The sequence below is a fragment of the Orbicella franksi genome, chromosome 1 (assembly GCF_964199315.1).
Source record: "Orbicella franksi chromosome 1, jaOrbFran1.1, whole genome shotgun sequence".
NCBI classification, from domain to species: domain Eukaryota; kingdom Metazoa; phylum Cnidaria; class Anthozoa; order Scleractinia; family Merulinidae; genus Orbicella; species Orbicella franksi.
In genome coordinates this window covers 22,438,439-22,458,549 of record NC_138145.1, presented here as the reverse complement: position 1 = coordinate 22,458,549, position 20,111 = coordinate 22,438,439, and the positions used below count along the sequence as shown (strand labels likewise).

The following is a 20,111-nucleotide window of genomic DNA, read 5'->3' as shown; positions in this document are numbered from 1 at the left end:
CATAAATTATTTTGACAACATACCGGTAAAAATAAATACTTTGCATATACATTTCTTGCCAAAAATTTGATGACTTTAATTTTGGACAAAAAAGTGTCCAGAAATATAACCATGTGAAATTTGTAAGTGCCTAAAATTTTAAGCATCCAAAATATTTACAGTACAGTATAAAGTACATACTTTCTTCTTGGACAGCACCATCACATGAGAGATGAAGCAAGAACTTGAATTTGGATTTGCTTGTTCTTTTTATCACCTGAAAGGAAAACTTTCGTTTCTTTTATGAGTACATACATGTAATGCAGATCAGTTCCATAAATTTTCCACTCTGACTCAAGGTTGGTAGGCAAAAATTTAACTAAGCTATATTCTAGCAAAGCATCCCAAACTAAAATGTCCAAAATTTTTGAAAGTAATGTACGTTTGGCAATTATTGAAACAAAATTAATGCTTATCAAAAACATATCACTGTCAAGCATGCAAATAATAGTAGGTCATCAGACAATTGTCTGGTAAATTTGAGGTTTTGACAGGTAAAAGCTTAGCCTGGTCGGACACTCTGACCGCGGGCATTTCTGCTACAATGAAAACTAGTAGTAATTGTAGATTAAGGAGTGCATTCAAGTCTTGGTAGGATTGGTACGTCAAAAAAGCAAAAATTCTAGGAGCAGCATTTTGTGCCTGAGCTGTTGGGTAGACGTGAAATTGGCCTCTCTTCAGCAGGGGTGAAAACAAATGAATTGATTGCAAAGCACGTACGCTGTACACACAGGAGGGTTTGTTCTCGATCGCTCGTTTATACATGTATTACGTAAAATTAGTTATGACCGGTCAGAAAAAAACACAGACTGCAGTCAGTAGGCTGCATTTAGGTCACAGTCTGTGTTTTATACTCAGTTCATAATGCTTAGTCCACGTTTTATGCCTAAGTCCGCAGTTCGCAGTCCACAGTCTGCAGTCCGCAGTCCATATTTATACTGACCGTGTAATGGTACATTTTGCTGACCCCTAGTCCATGGACTACCCCGATGGACCTGGTCCATGGACTACTTGAATGGACTACCCATGGACTACCCATGGACTACCCTCAATGGACCACCCTGAAATTTGAGGCAAACATAAATTTAACGATGCTAGAACCCGAACAAAAGATGCAATCAATCGAAAAACACAATTACGGAACACTTGCGATGTAACAGATTTAACGATCTGGCGGGGTTGTTCAGAAGGCAGTTAATGCTAACCCAGGATTAAAAGTTTTTCTTGTACAGAGATTGTTTTCACTGCTTATGTTTTGTGTATTTTGAGATTATTCAAACTCAAAACGGAAGGCCAAACAATAAAAACAGAAAATCTCACCGCAAAGTTACAAAACTCAAATCACAATTCTCAGTTAACCTGGGTTAGCTTAATCGGGCATTGAACAACCCAGCCCAGAGCTTTTAACCTTGGTTAAATCTATACAATTATTATTATTATTATTATTGTTACTATTCATCTCAGCCAGCTCATTTTGCTGACCTTTTCATCACATTCTTTAGGAACAGATCTGGCAAATCAGCCATCCACTACAGCAATAAAGCCGCTAACTTCAAAACTTTGTGGTGACCCTGGAAATTCTGATGATAAATGGAGATAATGAATGCTATATGTGCTAAGGGTTGTCACAAAGCTCTGAAGTAGGCATCTCTGTTGCTGAAAAAGGTGGCTGATTTTGCCATTGTTCTTTTTAAAGAATCACGTGAACAGCCCCATATAGAGTAACCAGTCAACATCATGAGCAGATGGTAATTTGTGCTGGCTGCTGGCTAGTTTTTACAAGCCTGGACACTTTTACTGCACTGCTCGAATAATAGAACAATCAATTACCTGTAGTCTAATTTGAAATCACAAACAATAATTAAATTGTGTTGAATATGAAACTATTGCTAGTTAGTCCATAATAGACATAATAAAGAGTTTAGGTTTATGTGCCTTTGCTCTCTGAGGCTGCGATGTGATTTTTAGATTCTGTTATCCATACTTGAGAGAGTCTGTATTATAGAGTGCTTACAAAGGCAACTGTATCTAATAGACAGGTTTCTATAATGAGAAATTCAAAAAAAATTTCCTGCTCTACACTTTAACATATTCATCTGTCCCTAAAAGAGTTATCCTGACTGGTTAGTACATGGCTAAGACACACATAAGTAAGTAAAAATTTAATTCATGGTACATGAACATGATGTAAATATGTGTACATATATGTACATGTGCATATACATGTACTATGTACATGTACATGTACATAAACTCAGTCATACAACTTAGTCATTTAAAATGTGAACCACACTAAGGCCATATATTCAGTCTGGAGATACCTACATGTACATCATGGCATTTACATGTATCATGGCTTGCAGTAACATCTGCCAGATTTCAAGATCAGCTGCCTTTTGTCAAACATGTTGTAATTTACTTGCTGTAGTTACCTGTTTTTGCCTAAAACACAAAGAAATTGAAGGAACCTTTTCAAGAATGAGAAAAACATGAAGGGTTGGGAGAGAAGGGGAAAGGTTTTCCCCTACTAATATTCACCAGATGTACTTGCCTAAGAGACATACATGTAACTTTTGTAATAGGATCACAGTGTCCCCTCCACTGTATACAGTTATTATTAATAACAATTTTCCACCTCCCCGGTTACAATTTGGGTATCTACCTCCTTTTCCCTGGTTAATAAAGTAGATTTCAGCTATCCACAGAAACCCAGAGACAGAATAGAAATAGAAGTATGAGCGAGCCAAATGAGTGCAAGTGAGGGTTTACCACACCTCTTGTCAGATAGTTGAGTCCAAGCATGGACTTAACTATCTTAAAAAGCAAAACTTGTCTATTCCTACACAGCTTAGTCCTCTTCTTACATGGACAAACAAAATACCAACATAATCCTTCATGTTTCTATTTACTCAACATAGCCCGTGTATATCTGCCCGCACCCCTCAAAAGAATCGGGGAGAGGGACATCTGTGTAGTGGCGTTTTTAATCATGTTATGCATTCTGGGTGTTTTCATGAAATGTTTGGAAAGTTCACTGATTGGCTGTTGTACAAATCTGCATTAATTATGTAAGACATTTACCATCTTTTAATAAGTTAATCTATCATTTTCTCCAAATATGGCATGGATACCAGAAACCAGGAATTTTCCATCCAACTCAAAGGTACACACCACAAGAAGTTCGTTCCAAGCCGCAGAATGTCTCAGATTCTCACAAATGTACAAGTTGAGCTAGCAACTACAGATGTACAGAAAATTAAATACCAGCAACTGGTGAGATCCACATGGAGGATCAAAACCATGATCTTGCCTGAACAAAGCCAAACAATGGCATATACAATGTGCAAAAAAGGTCAACAGACTTGTGTGTAGCAGCTACACCTGATTCATGTGGTGCCATAGTGAACAAAGGAGGTAAAACCAAAAGCTTGAGCTCGAGCTCGAGCCTGAGAGACAAAAGCTTGATCAAACTGATGCAAGAAACATAAGAACATCTCTGGACAAACGCATAGCTTTCTTGAAGTAAAGAGACACATGAGGCAAAGAAAGGTTGAGAGACCAAATATCAAAAGAGAACAACAATTGCACAGATGTCACCAACCAAAAGAGTTAACTCTGCAACATGAGTAGTGGCACTGTTACACAGATGTCCCTCTAGCCTATGTAGCTTGGCGGTTTTTAAGCAATTTGAGTATGCTAAGAAAATGATTCCTCCCTTGACAGGCTTTGCCCTTCGCCGCCATCAAGCAAACACTGCATCGCCATAGCATTCGATAGATTTGTTTTGATAGACTCTACAGTATCACAGTGACTTTTCCCTGCCAAGTTAGCTGGAAGTTTCTTATTATGATCTATGCTCTGATCAGCTGTGTTAATACGATTCACAAAACCTGACATCGAGTTTTCAAAATATATAATGGGGGTGGCAATAAAAAATGGGGGTAATCCAGGCTGGCAGTTCCTCGCAACTTTGTTGATCGCTCGTTTTTGTGGCTTCACCACTTTTAGTGCCGCTTTGTGCACTCATGCTCAAATTGTTTAAAAAATTGCTTAACCCACCAAGCTACGCAGGCTAATGTCCCTCTCCCTGATTTTTTTTAGGGAAGGGGTGAATCCATTGAATTCATTGTTAGCTGTGAGACTTAAGATCAGCCCTATCAAGACAGAAGTCTTGCCTGTAAACATCTCAACACCATTGCCCATTAAGGTATCAGTATACCACAAATGACCATAATTCATTTGCGCCGCTTTATGGTCAGACGTTTCACGCTAACCCCACTAAAGTATATATTTTCTGAAAGCTTTAGTAAGAATTGTAGATTATGAAGGTATATTCATTAAAATAAAAAAAGTTAACTAAAGGGTTTTCAAATATAGATCCCATTTTCCCAAAGTACAGAGGTTCACTAATCACTGATCAAATGTTTTTGACAGCTTTTCCCCCGACTTTTTCCTCTGAGGTGTTTTCTTCGAACTTGCAAATGAACATGTACTTTTGCATCTCCTCAATGACATATTCAGGCTTAAATAAACAATCTACAAACAGAGAACACCCTGACCAGCTTGTCAACTATACCAACCACAAACGTTTGGTAATCGTTCATACTCGGCAATTTGTCACACAGCTTTTAATGCAAGTTTACATGCACTTCTCTTCACAACCCGTTGACAGCTATCAATTAGAGATAATTAATGCAAAGAAACGTTTTTCATTTGTGAGCTTGGGACCCCTGTGATGAAACTTGGAGTAACAAATATGTTTGAACTAGTCCGACTTCACAAATCTTTCAATCTTGTACTAAGATGGCTATTGGCTATTTATTGAGCTGAAGAACCTCATTAATCTAATCAGATGTGACTTAAGTTTGTGACCTCTTCCAATTCCCCAAGTACCAGTATACATATTTTCTGATCTTCTATGAACTACTGGTAGAATTCTACCAGCATACTAATGCAAATGCTGCAATCTGGTGGCTGAACCACTCGTACACTATCAGCCATTAGAGTGCAGTGGCTGTTGGTCGTCTCCGAAATGTGACGTTTTTATCGTTTTTTCAAAGTTTTGGAAGAAAGTTTAAATGTAAATGGATAATAAATTCCCAAGAAGACTAAAAGAAGGACATTAACGGTTTCCTGACTTGAAAAACTTGAAATTATTAAAAAAAAATGGGTGCGTGCACATAAATAACTGAACACAACACAATGTCCCCAGTCAGGGCTCGAACCCGGACTGCTCAATCCAGAGTCGAGCGCATTAGCCATCAGGCCATCTCGCCTCCACCTGCCACCTTTTTCTGCATGGAAAAGGGTTTAGTTAATTATTTGAAAATCCTAACAAGGCTGCAGTGATAGAATATACACGTAGCCCCTTTCTTATGGTCATGAAAACACATGTTTTATGTTTTTAAACACATGCTTTAAAATTGTTGCAGACAATTTTACAGAAATCTTAATTGAACTATTAAAATAGTGACGAGGAGAAATATTTGAAAAGCCTCTTGTCCTCTGGATGGCCATCAGAAAGAACTTGGTTGCCAAAAACCCAAAAGTGCTAGTCCAAAATGTTAAAAAATAAGGAGAAACGGAACAAGAATGCCTAAAGTTTGACTTTCCTGTCTTGCTGTAGCTTAACCTTTGTTTTTTTACAACCATTTTTACCATTTAAAGGCTTAAAATGACAACTTAATAATCAAAATTGTACTTATATTATACTTCACACCTACAGGTATGCAATTTTTAAGCTTACCTCAAGCCGTTGTTTGAGAGACCACTTTTCTAAAAGCTGCTTGTGCGCTAACTGTTCTCTTTCCTAAAGAAAACAAAAAAGAAACTCAAGATCTTAGAACTGGGCCTTAAAACCTTGACTGCTAAAAAAAGCCTGCATGAAAGGCATAGCACAGCTTAATTAATGCAACCTTTGAAAAATCAGTCAAACAAGGGTTGACATCAATTGTTGATGTCCTTTGCTTGTGTAGACAGGTTCTGTTTAAATTTCCAGGTATATATTCACTTTTTAATGTAATAAGAAACTCAAGTGCTTGAATGAGACCAAAGACGGTACTAGCCCCCTATGCAGGATGTGTAACAAATACGACGAAACAATTGACCATATCGTGTCTGGGTGTCCTGAACTTGCGAAAACAGAATATACCCACAGACACGATAAAGCAGCCGCATATATACATTGGAAAGTCTGTCACAACTATAATATAAAGACATCAGAAAAGTGGTATGACCATGAGCCGCAAACAGTTACCGAAAACGAGGATGTCACGATATTATGGGACATGCCAATACACACAGACAGGAACATAACAGCCAACAGACCCGATATAGTGATTAAAGACCACAAAACGAAAACCTGTAAATTTTTTTTTTTTTTTTTTTTTAAATTATTATTACTATTATTATTATTTAAAGTAACACGTCTTAACAAATTACACGTATCACAAATTACAAAAATTACAATAACAAAGTACTCTGGCATGGCTACTCCGATACTACAATGTACATTACTTATTTACATCAGGTGTTACTTACATTAGGAAAACGAATAACATAAAATAATTAATTAATTCTGACAGCACACATTAGCTACAATTAAATTAAACAGGATAAAAAAGCAAGAAACAGAAAGAAAAAGAGAAAGAAAAAAAAACAATAAAAGGAAAGGAAAACTTAAAATTACAAAATAAGCAAAAAAGCAAACAAACAACTCGTAAATTTATTGACATGGCAGTACCATCAGACAGAAACACATCCGTGAAAGTCAGTGAAAAACTATCCAAATATAAGGACTTGGAAATCGAAACAAGCCGAATGTGGGGCATGAGAACGGAAACGATACCAGTTATCATTGGAGCACTTGGAGCTATCAAAAAGGGACTAGAAACTTATCTTGGAAGAATTCCCGGCCAATTAAGCATCAGTGAACTACAAAAGATAACCTTGCTAGGTACAGCGCACATTTTGAGGAGGGTGCTATCAAGCTAAAAACTGGCTATCCCCTAGTGCCCCAGGACCATGGTTTGGTCTCGGCCCTAAGGACTCTAAGCAAACATTACGTGAGGACGATAATAATAATAATAATAATAATAATAATAATAATAATAATAATAATAATAACAAGAAAGGAAATGAGAACCCACAATACAGCAATTTTAACACTTGGTCATGTATCCAGTAGTGAGCTTAGCTTTGGTGATTAAATAAGACAAGAAACTTCCCTTGTAGTAACGTCTCAGACAAGAATGATGTCATGAATGTTTTCCACATTGTCACATCTCCTTATGTATTCTCTTATTGTTGCATTTTGCACTCTTAACAATGCCAGTGGGTTTTAACTTCATTTTTTTGCCTCTCTAGTACAAAATGTGAATAAATAAACAATAGCCTCCATTTGGTCCGAAAACATGCTAGGATATTTGTCCGCGGACATTATCTGTTCTGAGAAGTGAACAGTTTTCCGAGAGTGAAGCTCAAGGAAAACTGTGAGCCGCAAGGAACAGATAATGTCCAAGGACAAATATCCAAACATATTTTAGTGCCAAATGGAGGGTATTGTGTTTATTTTTATCCTTAAAATCTTTTTCGCAACATGTGCAGTTTTGAAATTTAGGGAATATTCTCAGATATTTTCCAGGTTTAGCTGGGGAATATTTGGTTCCATGACGTGTTTAGACCAACTGCGTAGGAGTGGAAGTATTTGATGGATTATAACTATTGATATATGACCTACAGATAAACTTAAGCTCAGTGGCATATTTTTCCCAGTTGACAAGCTGGTAGCCCCTTTGCATTTATCATTTTTGAGATCTGTATTAACAAGTAATTATGTTGGGATTAATGAAAGAAAAGAAAGAAAGAAAGAATCCTAATAAAAAGGGGAAGAGAACAGAGTTTGCTACATTCCAAATGGAAATGTTCATTGAAATGATAATTAAACAAGAAATACATGTAATTTAAAATTTGCAAGGAACAAAATTTGTTGAATTTCATTTGTATTACTGTCGCACAGTACTGTAGAAACTTTCTACAAGGAAGTCACAAAGCAATAAAAAATACTTGGGGGGGGGGGAATCCCACATAAAAAGGATAGGGGTGCTTGTCGTATCTTTTAGGGGTTAAAAAAGCGGTATTGATACCTCTTTAGGGTGTCGCACCTCAAAAGGTCCACAGTGGGAGCTTTTGCGGTACCTTTTAGGGTATTGAGCTGAAAAAAATATGACAGGAGATAGTGTATTGTTTTAGAATTGGTAGCATAACAAGCCATACCCACAAAACAGGATCTTGCTTCCTCTTAGAGGTTCTTTCCAAAATTTCTGACGGGCACCCCCGTCCTTTTTATATGGGTCCCCCCTGAGGGGGGGGGGAACGAGTCACAAGGAGACAAGTAAGAGAAACTCTAGAGTGCCAGTAAGCATAATTGTTACTTCCATATTGCAAGTAGCATCAACTAAGACCTAAACCTTTGAATGTGATTGAAAGATAATATTATTTCAATGACCACTCAAGTAAATTTCATTGATTTGCACAATAATCAATAATTATTGTACTACTGAAAGGACAGTTGGCCTTTTTGTCATATTGTGGTGTGAGGTGAATTTTCCACTCTCTATCAGGGATGAGTTTCATCTGTTTACTGGCTACTGACAGAATAATCTCTCACCTCTGGACAGGCTCTCAAACAACCTGAATTTACTATAGTTTCTGTTAGAGCTCACTTCAGTGAATCATTCCTTTGACGGCAATGAGCAAATATTATGCCCCAAATTAGAAAGCCAAATTCGCTACGAGCAATGAGAATTAGCTGCATTAGCAGGCTTAAAGTGGCTCAAAACAGTTTCTAGCACTTAGACTGTGATGGGTCGTTTATAGCTACTCTTTATCACTTGATGCTACAATCACGGTATTAAAAAACTGCCCTATCATTGGTGAACACGTTGTTATCATTTTCATGACAAAATAGGTTACCGTAGCAACAGTATGCCCTGCTAAAAGCACCTTTAATTACAGCTTTAGGGGCTTATAATTAACAAATGGCACAGTGAAATTTTTTTACATTATCAAATTTTAATAAGCATGATAAGACACAACTTTTAGCAAAGTTTTACAAAAATCTGTACATGGAGTTCAGAGCCACCTTAAATTTTCAAAAAAATAAGGTGGCTCTGAACACTATGTACAGATTTTTTTAGAACTTTGCCAAAAGTTGCATCTTATCATGCTTATTAAAATTTGTATAAAAAATTTCACTGTGCCGTTTTTGAATTATTATCCCCTAAAGCTGAAATTAAGGGTGTTTTTAGCAAGTCATACCGTTGCTATGGTAACCTATTGTGTCACGAAAATGATAACAACATGTTCACCAATGATTGGGCAGTTTTTTGATACCATGATTGTAGCATCAAGTGATAAAGAGTGGTTGTAATGACCCATCCAAGTCTAACTGCTGGAAACTGTTTTGAGCCACCTTAAGTCGTGCGGGCAGCCTGAATGACAACGATGACTAACACTTCTACACGGCAGCATGGAGGAAGATAATTAGTGCATTTAATAAGAACATTTGGGGGTAGGCTGGTCTACATCACTGATTCATGTTTTCGTTAGGGCACAGCTTCGGAGTCAAAGGGCATTCCACATCTACTCTCTTGAAAGCTTGGTTAGTTTCATTAATGAAGACTCTTACCTTCAACCTGCTTCAACAAATGTGCAAAGTCGCCCCTCAATCAAGATACCACTAGTTAGCAACCGCGAGGAATCCTTTTTCTCCACACTTAACAAATAACTATTAGTATCTGCTTTCTAAACGTTATTAACCGTACACGCATGTGTGGTGAAATGGGTAATTCAACCAGTTTAAAATCCGAAAAGTCCTTTTTTGCACTTTGCCCAACACTTCCGCCATTATACTTGTATGCTCCAGATCCCACTCGGTCGAGACCCATGTTCCTGTTAGGGGAGAGGCGGGGATGGCGGGGGGGGGGGTGCGGATGAGTGTGTTTTGTGTATTAACTGAATCCTACACTTTTTTTGGAGAAACATGCTTCGACCCTGCAGCGTTCGGGACTGCTTCCAGTTTAGTTCACAGGATATTTGTTCTGATATTTATCTCTTCTTAAATTAAGAATCAAACGAACAAATTCTTAGTCAAATTAAACCGACCCACTTTTTTTCCCCTCTCGTGTTGTTTCTCATCTCGTTTAGTGTAACGTTCCAGTAAAAAACAGCCCTGAAGGGGAGCTAGAGCTGAGAGTTTTTGTATCGTTTGTTGTTTATAGAGCAACTTTGCAAAAAGCCTGTAATGATCTGTAATTATTCTTTCCTTCCGAAGACAACATCTTTAGCTCTAGTCATATAGCCTTAGTGACCTTAGTTGCTGTCTCGTTGAGGACGATAAATTACCCCTGTGAAGGAAGGAACATTCCCAACGTAAAGTGACTCCCTATAGCGGCAAGGTTTAGCTTGATCAAGTGTAAAGGTAAATCTACTTTCGATTTCGTTTTCTTTATCGAACAAACAAAGACGAAGTCACGAGAATGACTTTTTGACCCCAGTTTTCAGATGTTTTGGGGCTTTTGTCATTGTATTGGATTGCTTTCCCAGAAAAACAGATTTCGTAATACTCTTCTCTTAATATTCTGTATACTTTTGTATTTGACTTGTCCAGTATTACATAGACTTCTTGTTTTTCCAACGGAATGTACATCAGTGGTAAGTAAATATTGATTGCAACGTGTTGTTCATGAAGTTCGACAGTTGATTATGTCGCTCGCTTTACCGCGCATACCTCATGACCAGTTGGCCGGGATGTTTTGCTGCAGTCATTTCTGAAGTATAACTGAAAGAAGAAGACGCGTAAATCAAAAGTAACAGTGTCTGTACATAGCTTAAACAAACTAACAAATAATCCACGAAAAGTTAATGTCTCAAATCGCCTCACTTAGCTGCAAGCTGGAACATTTTTACAGCTAATTATCTGTTACTCTGTTTTCGTGTTCGCAAGTTTCAACAGCCTGACACTTGTCAAGACTTGTGAACGTTTTCTCCAATTCTTGACGATTCTTGAGAAGTACCGCTATTAGGAACAACTGCTTTATTGCCAATAGTCAACACTGATCTACCTCAACCAAACTGCAGTAGACCTGGACGCGGTATTTCAGTCGCCATTTTATCGGATATATCGTACAACTTTAGTTGATGCCATCACATCAGGAGAAACTTGCAGTGAAATAAATGGGTAAATAACCCTTACCCTAAACTCAATTCCCTTGGTCGGACTTGAATGTTAACAGAATGCTACACTTCTTCTTTTGAGAAACATGCTTCGACCAGCGTTCGGGACTGCTTCCTGTTTAGTTCACAGGATATTTATCTTGCTCAAAGAATCAACCAAACAAATTCTTGGTCAAATGAAATCGACACACGTTTTTCTCTCTTGTGTTGTTTCGCATCTCGTTTAGTTCAACGTTCCAGGGCGGCCTTCCAGTAATTATAAGAAACTGCAGTGGAGGGGAGCTGAGAGTGTTTTATCGCTTGTTTGTTTATTGAGCAACTTTACAAAAAGCATGAAATTATTCCTTCCTTTCGAAAGACACCATTTCTTTTCATAGCCACAGTTGCTGTCTCGCTGAGGACTATAAATTACCCCGGAGAAAGAAGGAAAATCGCCCTATAGCAGCAAGGTTTCGCTTGATCAAGTGTAAAGGTACATCTACTTTCGATTTCGTTTTCTTTATCGAGCAAACAAAGACAACGTCACGAGAATGACTTTTTGACCCCAGTTTCCCGATGTTTTGGGGCTTTCGTCATGGTATTGGATTGACTCTCAGAAAAACAGATCTCGCGATACTCTTCAGTATTCTATACTGTTGTATTTGACTTGTCCAGTATTACACAGTTACCTGAGCGTTTCTCCATAGGAATGTACATCAGAGGTAAGTAACGGCGGATTGCCATGTGTTATTGACAGACAAACACAACCACGCGCATACCGTAAATCCTCGAATTAGCCCCCCCCGCCCGCCCCCTCGAATAAGCGCCCCCCATTTTCTCCTTAACTTGAAATAAGCGCCCCGGGCGCTAATTCGAGGACTTGCGGTACCTCTTGGCTGAAATGCTTTCTTGCACTCTCATCTGTATTATCAATCATTATCGTCCTAGTATAACTGAAAGAAGTAAACGCCTAAATCAAAAGTTACAGTGTTTGTTCATAGCTTAAACAAACTAACAAGTAATCTACGAAAAAAACAATTTGTCTCAAATCTTATCATTTAGCTACAAGCTTGGCTTTCGTGTTGTGAACGTAGTTTTCCAATTCTTGAAGATTGCGAAAAGCATGCTACGATAAGCGTTCGCGGTTGCCCCGCACTTTCAACAAAGTTCAGCTCACAGAATATTTATCTTTTCTTGGGGAAGCAAAGACATAAATTTTCAGAATTCTTGGTCGGATTAAATCGACCCCTATTTATCTTCCGTTCATGTTCTGTCGCTTCTAATTCTCAATACGTCAAGACTGTGATAAGAAGCTTGTCTGTTTACCCTCAAATCTTTTCACTTTAAAAGACTCCCACCTTACGAAGCATTATCTTGATTGTCAGCTATTTTGCTTACTAAAACTGAACCGAAGGTGATTTTCTCAATAAATTACTCGATAAAATTATATGTAAGGTATTACAAAGATATTTATAGCAAAATAAATTATTCAGCGAGCTGTACTCATAGTTACGCTCAATATCACAGAAGGCTAAGTAAATGTGAATCCTAGTAAATGGTTTCAACCCAGGAGTATCAGTAATTCGTCTTGTGTGACCGATTCTAGTTCTTACCAGAAAAAACCAATGACTGGTGACAAACTTAACACGAGTCTTTTAGTCAATATCATCACGGCTAAACTGACCAATCACTTTCAAGGCACCAGAGGTGTGATATCATCCACCGACAAACACTATTCACTTGACTCCGAAGATGGCTTCCGCTCAGGTTGTCGAAATAGTGCAAATTAAAAATGAACGATAAATTGGCCCTCTTTCAGCCAATCACAATGAAGTCATTTTCTCAGTCACATAGCAAGTTCTATAACGAGGGGTTCTTATGTCTAAGATTATATATTGCAGGGGGGGGGGGGGGAATTTTTTCGGAATTTAATGGTACTTATCAAATGTCACTTTCCAGGCTACTTGTAAAGTCGTACATTCACACCCGGGCTAAATCGAGCTCTTCTTTCATGCCTGGCTTATTTTATGCCTTAAATGTTTACTATCAGAAATTTCTTTGTATAGCTTCGGAATGTCACGTTTTGTGAAGAAAGTGAGTTATAGGTTGGGAAGCCTGGGTACTGTAGTCCCGTCCCTGAACTCACCCTCACCCGCCCTAGGGGAAGGGCAAGAGGTCACTTTCCTCTACTTTTGCCCCTCTCTCTCGCGTCCAAAACACACGGTGGGAAAACCATGTATAACAGACCTTTTACGAAACGCGCGCTATCCTAGTGGCCATTTCAAGAATGAACAATGGAAGAACTTTAAAAAGCTTGGCAAAGTCACTATCCCGTTGAAAAACTAAGGACCAGAACACTACAAATCGCTGGCCGCCGTCCTCAGACCGCGTAATTTATGATGGAAACATTGTTATTTTGCTTACCTACTAGCTAGAGTTCAATTATCGAATCTTTCGGGCGTGAACTACGCCGGCCATCAATGATAAGCAGTTATCTCGGTCAGTCATGTGGCTAGAGTCAAACGATTTTTTAGAGTGTTTCTAACAGTTTCAGTGTTGTTGATCATCTGGCAAGCTCATTAAATTGGCTTTGCGCGCAATTTACGATGTTTCCTGCTTTGAAGTCGTGCATTTGGTCGTGTAAATGAATTTGTCATTTGAACCAGCAATTAAAACGCTAGTGCGTGCATCAACACCACACTCTGATTGGCCCACTTTGAGCATGCGCCTGCGGGCTCTCCTGGACTCTAAGGACTCTCTCCTCCTCTGTCTGTGTTCAATCCCTTTATAGAGTGGGTAAGGAAGAGCTCATGGACTGGACCAGGTTACATGCCGCGCGAGTTGGATTGACGCGCTCGATATAGGCGATCTTCTCGCCTCTCGCGTCTTCTTTGGTCCTTACACGCGCCCTTCCAACTTGCGCCTTCATTTCTCCTGCACCTGTTATGTAAGCTACAGAGATGTAACTCGAGTGCTTGTGTTTATTCTTTCTTTGGTAAACCATCGCATAAAGGCAGTTTCCTGAAACTCGAGTTGTTCGGCTCGTATTAATTGATGACACTTTTCTTCCACAGGGCCGAAATGATGAAGATCTGAAATAATCTTTTTAATAACCCCAGTGAGATTAATTTGTCATTACAAGGCACGAGAAATGGCGCTTCAGCCGTTTACAAACGAACAGTTGAACTATTTCAAGTTTGCTTTCGTCGTCCTCAATGAATTCCCAAGAGCATTACGTCAAACGTTCAAAGCGATGTGGGACAACACCTTTGGACATCTCCCTGGTATGCAACCCTGGGATGACTCCATTGCTGTAAGGAATATGTTCCTGGCTACAGAAGGCGGAACAACCAAAGTTCTTACGCACCTCTCTTATGACGAATGGGATTGTACCGCCTTATTCCAGGCTACAATCTTCGCACGTTCTTTTGCTTTACCAGACAGCGCTGGACATCACAAAACACTTAGTAATCTGTTCGTAAGGCCCCGTGGTTTACCTCATGGACGTTTTCATGCTTCTGTAATAAGCCCGGGTGGAAACAATGCTGAAACTTTCGCGTTGGCGATCGATCAACTACGACTTCTTAGAAACGCGTTTTGCCACTCGTCCAGATCCAAGATGGGCAACCAACATTTGATCAATACATACAGCATACTAAAGACGCGTTCGGAGCCCTTGGAGTGACGACAGGTCCTGTTGACGCCGTTGGAAGTTTGACTGAGGCAGACTTTCCTACACAAAGAGTTCGCACTTTGGAGGATGAGATCAGGAAAGAGCTCCAGGCAGTAAGTGCATTTCTCAAGGAAGACGTGAAGGATGAGTTAGTGGAAATGAAGGATGAAGTAGTGGGAATTAGGTCTGACATCATGCAATTGAATCAGGAACGTAAAGAAGATGTAACACGGGCAGGACGAGAAAGAAAAGAGGAGATTAAGGAGCTACAGAACCAGTTGAGGGAAGACATCAGAAAAGAACACCAGGGACAGAGAATATCTCTCCAGAAAGACGTGAAAGATGAGCTGATGAGAGTAGGATCTGATATCGCGCAATCGAACCAGCAACTTAAAGAAGATGTAACACAAGCAGTGAGAGAAAGAAAAGTGGAGATTCAGGAGCTACAGAGCCAGTTGAGGGAAGATCTCAGAAAAGAACACCAAGGACAGAGAGCTTCTCTCAAGAAAGATGTGAAAGATGAGCTGATGAGAATAGGGTCTGATATCGCGCAATCGAGACAGGAACTTAAAGAAGATGTGACACAAGCAGTGAGAGAAAGAAAAGAAGAGATTCAGGAACTGCATTACCAGCTGAAGGAAGACATCAAAAAGGAGTTTCAGGCAGAGAAGGCACTTCTCCAGGAAGGCGTGAAACAAGAGTTACAGAGCATAAGGTCTGATATCGCACAAGCAAACCAGGAACGTAAAGAAGATGTAACACAAGCAGCGAGAGAGAGAAAAGAGGAGATTCAAGAGTTAAAGAACAAGTTCAAATTAAATACAAAACAGTGCAAAGAGGAAACGTTGGCTTCTTCAATGAGGACAACCTCCACAGCTGATCAAGAAATCAATGAGCCAGTTGCCGAGTTGAAGCGAAAGTTTGATGAACTGCTCAAGGATAGAAGATTACCAGGTAAAAACAACTGTTAGTTTGACACAACTGTTTGTTGGTATAGAGCCCTGGTAGTTGTTAGTGACACTACTGAGAGAATTTTGAAATCGATTTTTCAGTTTCTTTCCTACGAACAGGTTATTTATAAATGATCAGAAACTCGGACAATTGTCAAAGTATTTCGTTAAAAGAGTATACTCCTTTTCTATACCAAAATATTTCCTAGTTAAAAAAACACATTTCCCTCTTACTTAAAAATAAATTTCCAAAGCTTATCGATCGAGGGATTAGTAAATTGCGTTATTGTTTAAAAATACTACGCTTGACAATTGTGAAAATTTGCTTATAGCTGCACTTAAATTGGTCTCAATATATTCTTATTTCCTTTTTAACAGAATCGAAACCCCTTCTTCCAAGATCGTGTCTTCCTTCCAAGGTGCCCAACTTCACTGGACGCGAGAAGGAATGTGAAGAGATAATTGGGCACGTCACTTCAGCTTCTACTCGACTGGTGTCAGTGTGGGGCTCACCGGGATTCGGAAAAACTTCCGTTGCAATCGCAGTGGGACATTATTTCCAAGCACAAAGCCTTCCGGTATACTTCCTGTCAGTGCGTGGGTTGAAGTCCAAAGGCGATCTAACATCAAAATTTCTTGGCTTGCTACGCCGGTCTACGACGCTTAAAGATGACCATCAAACACTAGCACAGAGTTTAACAATAGATGATGAACTTTGCTCAATATTTGATGAGATGTCTGAGCACTGCGTTTTCATTCTTGATAATGCCGATGATTTACTTGAAAGTGGCGTATCAAACGTGAAGGAAGAGGTTATGAATCTACTTGAAGAAATTCTGAATCGCAGCGACAAAGTGACTTTCCTTCTTACCACAAGCGAATCTTTGAGGTTCTTGGATTTCCGTTTGCAAGGACACCAGGCTGTAAGAATAAGGGAACTAGATGAGTCATCTTCTCAACACCTGGTTCAAAAGTTGCTTCCAGAAGCCAGTGGCTCTGACTGTGTAAAAGTTTCGCACATCTGCGGGAACGTGCCCGTAGCAATGAAGCTGTTGTGTTCCTCTGTTACTGAAGACGGTTCTCAACCTGGCCCTTTTGTTGACGAGTTCATGGAGACGGCCACGGCGGACAACATTGTGTAAATGTTAGACAACCCAGATTACCCCAGCGATCTGAGAATGAAGTCACTTTTCGACGCTTCTTTCCAAAGACTCACTACTCAAGATAAGGAAGCTCTAGTATCCTTGTGTATTCTATCCGAACAGTTTGATCTGGAGATCGCCGCAACTGTTCTGGGAATAAGAAGAACCGAAGCTTCAAAGGCGCTGCAAAGACTTCAGCGGAAATCTCTCATAGATTCCAGTTCAAACTCTGAAAAATTTACCTTTCACAAGCTTCTTCATTCATTTGCAAGTGAAAAAGGAGAACTTGAGATGAAAGAAACGGTTCTCGACTCCAAAATTCGCTTTTATGAGTTCTACATTGCCTTATTCGAGAAGCTTAACGGGAACTTCGTCACTGGATTTTCCATGCGTTCCTTTATCCAGTTCTTTGAAAACGAACAAAGGATCGTTCAAAGTCTGATTGACGGTTGTTACTATTCGAAGACAGTTGACAGAATTTTGGAAGTTTTGGTCAAGGCAGAGTTGTTCCTTTACTTTCTTTATTACCAGGGAAGAGCTGTGCCCGACAAGATTTACGATTCAGCAATAACGGCGGCCACTCGTCCTGGTAAAGATTATTTCAACAAGGCACTGCTTGGTTCCAAAGCTTTTGGCGAAGTAATTCATGCTCTACCTGGAGGGACGTTGCAGCGGCTTTCTGAAGTCGAGGAATCCCTTGTTCCTACCTCCGTCGATGATATCAAACAGAAAGGAAAACTCTTGTTTTATGGAGGAATTTATCAGCTTGTTATGGGCAATGTTGGAGGAGCGAAATGTTTAGAAAAAGCTGTTTCTTCAATGGATGCAAGTCCAGAACACACAACACTAAAGCTGATTGCGTTTCAAATTCTTTCGCTGTATTTTGGCTACAAAAATAACTCGGAAAAGTCCTCTTACTTCTACATGAAAGCACTGCAGGAATGCCAAGTACTGGGAGACAAGGGCTTACTGGTGATCCCTAAAGTCGAGGGAACAATAAAGGAAGGTGAGACAAAGAAAGCACATTCAAGAAAATGCCAAATCACCGCAAACCAGCCACTTCAACTTGAAATTATCTTTCTCGTGAGCCAAGCAGTTAAGAATTTCTCTACTACTGAAACCTATCAGTGTTTTGCACTCTTGCTATCGAAAATACTTCAACATTATAAGACGGCATTTCCAGCAGGAATGACTGGTTCGTTCCATTATCATTTCACTGGCATATGTTTTTTGCGGACGTTATGCAAACAACAGGGCGCGGGAATCACCATCGAAGAAATACTCGGTTTACCTGGCAGATCAGCAGACCAAAACGAGACTGAGAAAACTAAACTCCCCTCAACTCCAGAAAAACGGAAAGAACACATCCAACGCAAGTACTCAGAAGCTCTAGAGTCAACCAAGCGTTCACTTGTCATCACGCTCAAATTGCTTGGTGAACAACATTCAGAGACCGCTGACAGCTATCATTCATTAGGGATTACACAACACTTACTAGAAGATTATACCTCAGCTACCGAGTCACACAAGCGTGCACTCGCTATCAGACTAAAACTGTTTGGTGAAGAACATCCAGAGACCGCTAACACCTATCATTCATTAGGGATTACACAACACTCACTAGAAGATTATACCTCAGCTACCGAGTGGCACAAGCGCGCACTCGCTATAAGACTAAAACTGTTTGGTGAAGAACATCCAAAGACCGCTAACAGCTATCATTCATTAGGGATTACACAACGCTCACTAGAATATTATACCTCAGCTACCGGGTCAAGCAAGCGTGCACTCGCTATCAGACTAAAACTGTTTGGTGAAGAACATCCAGACACCGCCGACAGTTATCATTCATTAGGGATTACACAACACTCACTAGAAGATTATACCTCAGCTACCGAGTCAAAGAAGGGTGAACTCGCTATCAGACTAAAACTGTTTGGTGAACAACATCCAGACACCGCAGACAGCCATCATTCATTAGGGATTACACAACACTCACTAGAAGATTATACCTCAGCTACCGAGTCACATAAGTGGGTACTCGCTATCAGACTAAAACTGTTTGGTGAAGAACATCCAAAGACCGCTGACAGCTATCGTTCATTAGGGATTACACAACACTTACAAGAAGATTATACGTCAGCTATCGAGTCAAGCAAGCGTGCACTCACTATCAGACTAAAACTGTTTGGTGAAGAACATCCAGACACCGCCGACAGCTATCATTCATTAGGGATTACACAACACTCACTAGAAGATTATACCTCAGCTACCGAGTCAAAGAAGCGCGCATTCGCTATCAGACTAAAACTGTTTGGTGAAGAACATCCAAAGACCGCTAACAGCTATCATTCATTAGGGATTACACAACACTCACTAGAAGATTATACCTCAGCTACCGAGTCACACAAGCGCGCACTCGCTATCAGACTAAAACTGTTTGGTAAAGAACATCCAAAGACCGCTAACAGCTATCATTCATTAGGGATTACACAACACTCACTAGAAGATTATACCTCAGCTGCCGAGTCACATAAGCGTGCACTCGCTATCAGACTAAAACTGTTTGGTAAAGAACATCCAAAGACCGCTAACAGCTATTATTCATTAGGGATTACACAGCACTCACTAGAAGATTATACCTCAGCTACCGAGTCAAGCAAGCGTGCACTCGCTATCAGACTAAAACTGTTTGGTGAAGAGCATCCAGAGACCACTGACAACTATCATGAATAAGGGATTACACAACACTCACTAGAAGATTATACGTCAGCTATCGAGTCAAGCAAGCGTGCACTCGCTATCAGACTTAAACTGTTTAGTGAAGAACATCCAAAGACCGCGGACAGCTATCATTCATTAGGGATTACACAACACTTACTAGAAGATTATACCTCAGCTACCGAGTCACATAAGCGGGCACTCGCTATCAGACTAAAACTGCTTGGTGAAGAACATCTAAAGACCGCTGACAGCTATCATGAATTAGGGATTACACAACACTTACTAGAAGATTATACGTCAGCTATCGAGTCAAGCAAGCGTGCACTCACTATCGGACTAAAACTGTTTGGTGAAGAGCATCCAAACACC

The 20,111-nt window shown here is 39.7% G+C and overlaps 1 long non-coding RNA gene and 1 pseudogene across 4 annotated transcripts in view; one reads left to right on the top strand and one right to left on the bottom strand.

Moving 5' to 3' along the window:
• The window catches only part of LOC145479076 (uncharacterized), a 20,825-nt gene extending 10,810 nt beyond the window's left edge, over nucleotides 1-10,015 (bottom strand). The window contains exons 1-5 of one of the 3 annotated variants that reach the window (XR_014048376.1): nucleotides 9,728-10,015; nucleotides 5,786-5,848; nucleotides 2,371-2,481; nucleotides 1,025-1,100; nucleotides 181-268 (exon numbers count right to left, since the gene is read on the bottom strand). This is a non-coding gene — a long non-coding RNA (uncharacterized LOC145479076). Of the gene's footprint in view, nucleotides 1-180; nucleotides 1,101-2,370; nucleotides 2,482-5,785; nucleotides 5,849-9,727 lie in introns of all 3 variants that reach the window. The other 2 variants (XR_014048374.1, XR_014048375.1) reach the window with 2 other exon arrangements.
• LOC145478359 (uncharacterized) lies at nucleotides 10,007-20,111 on the top strand (annotated as a pseudogene). Its single transcript, XR_014048241.1, has 2 exons — nucleotides 10,007-15,880; nucleotides 16,255-20,111. The product of XR_014048241.1 is annotated as an uncharacterized LOC145478359 (transcript).